Source organism: Pithys albifrons, chromosome 26 (genome assembly GCF_047495875.1).
Source record: "Pithys albifrons albifrons isolate INPA30051 chromosome 26, PitAlb_v1, whole genome shotgun sequence".
Lineage (NCBI taxonomy): Eukaryota > Metazoa > Chordata > Aves > Passeriformes > Thamnophilidae > Pithys > Pithys albifrons.
In genome coordinates this window covers 1,211,403-1,219,062 of record NC_092483.1, presented here as the reverse complement: position 1 = coordinate 1,219,062, position 7,660 = coordinate 1,211,403, and the positions used below count along the sequence as shown (strand labels likewise).

The following is a 7,660-nucleotide window of genomic DNA, read 5'->3' as shown; positions in this document are numbered from 1 at the left end:
CCTTTAGCAAAATCAACCCTAGGAGCCAGCCAAAAAATGCAGGAGTTGAAAAGTTCACCGAGGAAGAGGAGCTGGATACGACCACCACCAGATTAAGTAACAGGATCTCCCACCATAATATTCCTCAAATAGACAACTCCACCGATGACTCCGCCTAGACCCCGCCTGCTATGAATATTATAATCAAGTGTTGCAATCATATGAATATTTATGCATGTATGTTGTAATCACTTATCGGCAATGTATAAATACTGCAGCTTTACACTGATGATTTTGGAACTCTATTGTCCGACACTAGTCGGGGAGTTCCCCAATGTTGCACCAATAAATAAATACCTTGACTGTTTTCTGACTAAAATTATGTCTCTAAACAGTTTTATTTTGCCTTTTTGGACTTCACCACCGAGAAAAGGGAGGAAAGGGGAAAAACCCTTCAAACTACATTTCTTCTTAAACTAACTATATATATTTATACAGAAAAGAGAAAAATTAAACTACAATATAACACACACACAAGTTAGAAATAACAAGAAATAACTTCCCACTCACCATTGAAAAGAGATTCTATCACTGTAGATCTATAAGCACCCTAAAAGACACCCAGCAAGAAACAGAAAGTATAACAACAAAATGTTTCTATTTCCCTGAATTCAAACAAAATGCAAGTAGCAGCAGCAGGAGCAGGGCCCAGCACAGCAGAACAGCTGTAGCATGTCCTGCCTCTACTTCGGCCATGATGGCACTGAGTGAACACCTCCTACTTCTGTACTCATATCTCAGGTTTGTGTCATCTGGTATGAAATATTTCTTTGGTTACTTACGTCAGGGGATACCTGTCTCTCCCAATCCATGCAGACTCCTTGAGCCTGCTAATTTGAGGCCTAACTAAAACTACCACACCCTCTTTATCGAATAGCGGTCTGCATTCACTCGCCCAGTGAGGTCCTTTTCTGCAGCGAGGACACAAGCTGTGTGATATTGCAGGTGTTTTCTTTTTCAGCTCAGGGCAATCCTTTTCGAAATGTCCAGTCTGTTTACAATGGTGGCAGGTAGTGTCTTTTTGTTGCTGTTGCACTGCCATAGTCTCTGTTATCAGGGATTTGATGTACGTATGTGACCCTACGTTTTTGCATGCTTTGACCGTATCCATTGGAGTTGGATCTTTCAGGGTTTTTAATATTGCTTGACAATCATCATTGGCTTGTTTAACGGCTAGTTTTAAAAACAGTTCGTCTTGTCCTTGTGACTGTTTAATTTGTTTTGAAATAGCATCTTTCAGCCTCTCAGCAAAGTCTATAAATGGCTCTGTGGGTTTTTGTTATACTTGAGTAAAAGAAGGTGAGGCTTCAGACACCTCTGCAATGGTTTGAATCACTTCAAAAGCCAAATTCTTTGATATTTCTAATTCATTTAAAGGAATTTTTTCCTGTGCCAAATTGGAAATATATGGTCCAACTCTGAACAATTTGTTAAGTGTGCAGTACTAGCATACCAGTGGTGGAGAAGGTAAGTTTGGCTTGTTTTTGAATTAATCTTTGCCATTCGTCCTTAAATAGTGAAGCTTGTATGTGTGTGAAATATGTGTGAGCTAGTGTCTTTATGTCGTTTGGTGTGAATGCGTATACCGTGAAAAGTGACTTGAAAATGCTAATAGCATAAGGGGAGTTAATACCATAATTGGAAAGTGCTTTTTTCACATAATTCAGAACAGGGAAGGGTACAGGTTCATAGGTGGGTGGGTTGTTAAGGTGGTAAAAAACAGGGAATGCCTTCACTACATCTAAATCTTCCACTGCTGTAGCCTGTTGCCTGGCATGAGACTAGGGATAGGCTTTTGGGGCGTGGGGTGGGGGGGGGGTGGGGGGGCACTTGGTGGTATGGCTGGAGGGACAGCGCCACGTAGTGGTGCGATAGGATAACTGCAACTCGGTGGTATTACACAACCGGCAGTATTTCTGGGCAGCGCCGCAGAAGAAATGCCACTTGGAGTCACTGTGGGGGGGAAAACTCTCCCTGTGAGGCAGAAGGGTACCTCACGCCTGTGGGCGGTGATGCAGGGGGGGCCGCTCCGCCCTGTGGCATGACGGGATACGCCACACCCCCGGGCAGTTTGGGAGGCTCTACGGCGTCACCTTCCGACACAGTGAGGTGCATTGCATCCGTGGGTGCCACCACGGGAGGGGTCCTCCTCCCCAATGGGGCGGTGGGGTAAATGCAACTGCTCAGTGGTGGTGCAAGAAACGCCGCACCTTGTGGCTGCATGGCGAGTTAAGCGCCGCCGCCTTGTGATGTAACCTCTGGGCAAGTAATTTGAATCCTTTGTGTGGGGTAGGAGGGAGCTGACCTTGCCATGTGGCTGTAGCCATCTTGGGTGGGGGGATACCGGGGGTGCCCTGGTCTGTGTATGATGAGAGTGTTGGAAGTGTATTTTCTTTCCCTAATTCTGTTCCCGACTTTTTCCGCGTGCAACGATCACACTTCTGTTCTGTCCCTCTCTCACATGCATGCGTGTTTTCTGTTTCATTTTCTTCTAATGAGTCTAGAATAATTCTCCAAGCTAGTATCGCCTGACATCCTAGAAAATCGCTATTTTGTGTAGCTTCCCAGAGTTTTTTTTTCCAAGCTCATCCCATTTTGTATATGTTATTTTGTTAGGAACAGCATATTTGTTAGCAAAAATCCATTTTGAAAGTGCTTTAAGAGATTCTTTGTCTATTGGATGGCCATGGATATATATTATTGCCTTCAGGCATTTATAAGTTTCTCTGGCGTTTGGAGGGTAGCGCTCCCATTTTTTTCAGGTTTTTTTTTTGTTTTTTCGAGGCTCTGGTGAGGGAAAATAAAAAGGGTTGCTACACAGCTGCTGCCTATCTTTTCTGCGGTAGGTTGCAGTCCAACTCGCTGAGCTGCGGACGCTGTACTGCACGGGATGTTCCACACTTCACGCTTGAGCCAGGAAATCGGGAGAGAAATCTTCACGGTAGAAATTCTGCCTGGGTCCAAGTCCATAGAAGCATCACTTATGCAACGTTGAGGAGAAGAGAGACGGTCCCCGCCAGTCCCCCGAGGCCGGGAGCACAGTTCGCTCAGGGAGACATGTGGCGAGAAAGTTTATTACAAAGTTACAAGGCATTTTATATGGTCCGGCAACCAAGGGGCGAGGACGGGCAGAGACGGGCGGCAGCCACCCATGCTGCCCCAGCTCACAGAGCCGCCCTTGCTTGGCCGCCCCAGCCCTGCCCCCAGCCCCGCCGCTGCCGCCCTGGCAGCGCAGGGGTGAGGGGAGGCCAGGACTGTGGCAACCCCGGGCCCCCTCAGGTCGGGGTGGGGAAGGGGACCCGCCCTCCTCGGGAAGCTGGTAACCCTGGGAAGTTCGTAACCCCGGGAGATAGAGAGAACAGGGCAGGATGTGGTTAGCTGCCCTGCTTGGAAGGTCTTAGATAACTCTTCAGCTCTGCAGCTCTGCAGCCTGGTGTATTCCCCACACTAGCACACACTTGAATAATTAATTTACGCTAATCCTGGTGTCCTAGTTCAGCAACCACTGCCCCGGGCAGCCTTTTCTAATGCTTGACAACCCTTTCAGAGAAGAAATTTTTTCTAATGTCCGATCTAAACCTCCCCTTGTGCAACTTGAGGCCATTTCCTCTCATCCTATCAATTGTTACTTGGGAGAAGAGATCAACTCCCACCTTGCTACAACCTCCTTCCAGGTAGTTGTAGAGAGTGATAAGGTCTCCCCTGCCCCTTCTTTTCTCCAGGCCAAACAACCCCAGCTCCCTCAGCCACTCCTCATAAGACTTTTGCTCCAGACCCTTCACCAGCTCCATTGCCCTTCTTTGGATGTGCTCCAGCACCATGCCCTCCCTGTAATGAAGGGCCCAAAACTGAACACAAGATTCGAGGTGTGACCTCACCAGTTCTGAGTACAGGAAGATTATCACTTCCCTAGTACTTCTGGCAACACTATTTCAGATACAATCCAGGATGCCATTGGCTTTCTTGGCCACCTGGTCACACTGTTGGCTCATGTTCAGATGGCTGTCAACCAATACCCCCAGATTCTTTTCTGCCAGGCAGCTTTCCAGCCACTCTTCCCCAAGCCTGTAGCATTACATAGGGTCGTTGTGACCCAAGTTCAGGACCCGGCACTTTGCCTTCTTGAACCAGATACAACCAGCCTTGGTCCATTGATCCAGCCTGTCCAAATCCCTCTGTAGAGCCTTCCTACCATCAAGCAGATCAACACACACAATTTGGTGTTGTCTGCAAATTTGATGTGGGTGCGTTTGATCCCATCATCCAGGTCATCAGTAAAGATATTAAACAGAACTGGAGCCAATACTGATCCCTGGGGAACACCACTAGTGACCAGCCACCAGCTGGATTTAACTCCATTCACCATCACTCTCTGGGCCCAGTCATCCAACCAGTTTTTAACCCAGCAAAATGTACACTCATCCAAGCCATGTGCAGCCAGTTTCTCCAGGAGAACGCTGTGGGAAATGGTGTCAAAGGCTTTACTAAAGTTTAGATAGACAACATCCACAGCCTTTCCCTCATCCACTAAGTAGGTCACTCTATCATAGAAGGAGACCAGGTTAGTCAAGCAGGACCTACATTTCATAAACCCATGCTGACCGGGCCTGATCCCCTGGTTGTCTTGCATGTGCTGCGTGATGGCACTCAAGATGATCTGCTCCATAACCTTCCCAGCACTGAGGTCAGACTGACAGGCCTGTAGTTTACCAGATCCTCTTTCTAGCCCTTCTTGTTGAACACATCACAACCTGGATCAATGGGCCGAGGGCAGTTGTATGAGGTTCAATAAGGCCAAGTGCCTGGTCCTGTACTTCAGTAACAACAACCCCATGGAGTGGTACAGGCCTGTGGCAGAGAGGCAAGAAAGCTGCCTGATGGAAAAGGATCTGGGGTGCTGGTCAACAGTTCACTGAACATGAGCCAGCATGTGCCCAGGTGGCCAAGAATACCAATGGCATCCTGGCTTGTATCAGAAAGAGTGCGGATAGCAGGACTAGGGAACTGATTGTTCCCCTTGGCACTGGTGAAGCCACACCTTGAATCCTGTGTTCAGTTTTGGGCCCCTCACTAGAAGAAGGACATTGAGTTCCTGGAGTGTGTCTAGAGAAAGGCAACAAAACAGTTGGAGGGTCTGGAACATAAGTCCTACAAGGAGCAGCTGAGGGAGCTGGGGTTGTTTGGCCTGGAGAAAAGGAGGAGGCTCAGGGGAGACCTCATTGCCCTCTACAACTCCCTGAAAGGTGCTTGTGGCAAGGTGGGAGTTGGCCTCTTCTCCCAGGCAACTAGCAATAGGACAAGGGGAAATGGCCTCAAGTTGAACCAGGAGAGCTTCAGGTTGGATATTAAAAAAATTTTCTTCACTGAAGGAGTGGTTAAGCATTGGAACAGGATCCACAGAAAAGTGGTGGAGTCACTATCCCTGGAAGTGTTCAAAAAATGATTGAGCGTGGCAGTTCATGATATGGTTTTGATGCCTAAGGATTTTAGTATATATTTTGTAGATTTTTAGATTTGTATAGGTTACATGGATTTTCCTGGGTTGCTCACATATTAGGTGGTAGTAGAAGTTACTAAAACGTTTTCTCATACATTCTTAAGCTCTCTCAGGGACACGCTGTTTTGAAGATGCCACTTGCAAGACAGCTTGGAGACAAAACACAAGAAGAAGGCCTAGAAATCCTGAGCTTCTCCAAAGGGCAGTTCTGAAGACCCCTATAGGTGGGGCTCCAGGGGAAATGAGAATCATGGTTGGTTATAGATATCTCATATGTTAATTTCTGGAGATGTTATAAAAACTGAAACATCCCTGGTCACATGTGTGCATGTGTGGGCCTGTGCCTGTGTGTGAGCAGACCTTGGGTGTGCACCTTGAAAGCTTTCATCTTTCTCCATTAATATTGTTTCTGTCTACTTCCACAGGAATTTAGACAACAGGCAACAGTTTTGTGGGCATGGGGGTATTAGGCCAAAGGTTGGACTTGATCTTGGAGGTCTTCTCCAACCTTAATGATTCTATGATTTGCTAACTTCCAGTCAACTGGGACCTCCCTGGATAGCCAGGACTGCTGGTAAATAGTTGAAAGTGGCTTCCTCAGTACCCTTGAGTGGATCCCATCTGGCCCCATAGACTTGTACATGTCTAAGTGGTGTAGCAGGACACTTACTATTTCCTCTTGGTTTATAGGGGCTTCATTCTCTTCCCTCTCTTGCAGGTCAGGGGGCTGGGTACACAGAAAACAACCAGTCTTACTATCAAAGACTGAGCCAAAGAAGGCATTAAGTACCTCAGCCTTTTCCTCATCTGTGGGAGAACGTGAAAATGGACCTCCGTGGAGGACGGCACTGGGGAACAGCTTCGACCTGACCCGCTATATGTATGAGACTTTTGTTGTTGGAGTTTAAAAGTTATGCATTTTACTGTAGGTTTCTTGGTTCGGAAAGTTTTCTGTATCCCCCTGTGTGATTGTTGTCCCTTCATGTTTATTCCCCCAGTGGCTTTTTCCCCGATTAGTCACCGCACCACTCACCACCTGTGGGGCAGGCCCTGTCCTGCGCTGCCAATGTAGCTGCTGCTGCTGCTGCTGCTGCACGGCAGCATCTGGGCCAGGGCGGCCCTGTCTGGAGATCGCCCTGCCTCGAATTGCTGATGCCGCCGCCACCACCAGCGATGCACCCGCCCCTTCTGCCTGTTTCCGCCTCTGCCCTAATCCCTCGGGTCCTATTGGTTACTTCTCCCATCATTTGATGAGTTGTTCCCCATTGGCTATCCGGTTGCCAGTTACTCACTCCGTCCCTACCCTCACCCAATCGCGTCCAAGTTCCAGAACCTTCCCCTCAGAACCCTATAAATATTAGTGGCGTTCCTAAATAAATATTCACTTTGTGTCTTTGTTCCATCAGGTGCAGAGTGGGTCATTTATTTCCCCGATCAACGGCCGTCACTCATCCTTTGTCATTATGTTTCTCCCTGCATCTAATAAAGGACAAATATTCTCCTTAGCCCTCCTTTTATTAGTTATGCATTTGTAAAAACATTTTAATTGTCTTTTACGACAGTAGCCAATTACCTTCTAGTCGGGCTTTGGCTGTTCTAATTTTCTCCCTGTATAACCTCATGACATCCTTGTAGTCCTCCTGAGTTGCTGTCGCAGGTTTGGCCTAGCTGTTGCCAACCCTGGACTGGCCCCCCTTCCCCCTCCCAGAACCTTCCCAGCAAAGGAAAGGAAAAAAAACTGAAAAGAAACGCACTCTAAGAAACTGAACTGAATAAAAAGAATAAATTATATTTTCTAACATTTACAATTACACTGTATACACAGTACGTGGGATCCCACCCTCAGGGGAAAGGGAAAGGGAAAAAGGGAATAGGGGACGGAGTCCCTGGAAATTGAGAAGAACACAAAACCAAACCAAAAGAAACAAATGTATCAGACAAAACAACTAAAACCCTCAAGGAAGGGGAATAAATATGAAACAATCTCACCCAGGACAGGAGAACCATGAACAACCGGAGGGACCAGGCTCCAACCACCTCCCACCAGCTCCTCAGCCAAGGAAGGGAAGCCAAGCACAAAACCACTCCCCCCCTGCTATGTGGAAGACACGTGTGGAATACTTG

The 7,660-nt window shown here is 47.3% G+C and overlaps 1 long non-coding RNA gene across 7 annotated transcripts; it reads left to right on the top strand.

Annotated features, from left to right (window-relative positions):
* The first annotated feature begins 2,086 nt into the window (after window positions 1-2,086).
* Window positions 2,087-7,041, top strand: LOC139683017 (uncharacterized). Of its 7 annotated transcripts, none has more exons than XR_011699722.1 (5): window positions 2,112-2,301; window positions 2,886-2,980; window positions 5,641-5,760; window positions 5,962-6,110; window positions 6,255-7,041. It is a non-coding gene; the product is annotated as an uncharacterized lncRNA (long non-coding RNA). The 7 variants fall into 7 exon arrangements; XR_011699723.1 differs by having other exon boundaries at window positions 5,641-5,789; XR_011699727.1 differs by having other exon boundaries at window positions 5,641-6,110; window positions 6,255-6,416; window positions 6,943-7,041.
* The last annotated feature ends 619 nt before the right edge of the window (window positions 7,042-7,660 follow it).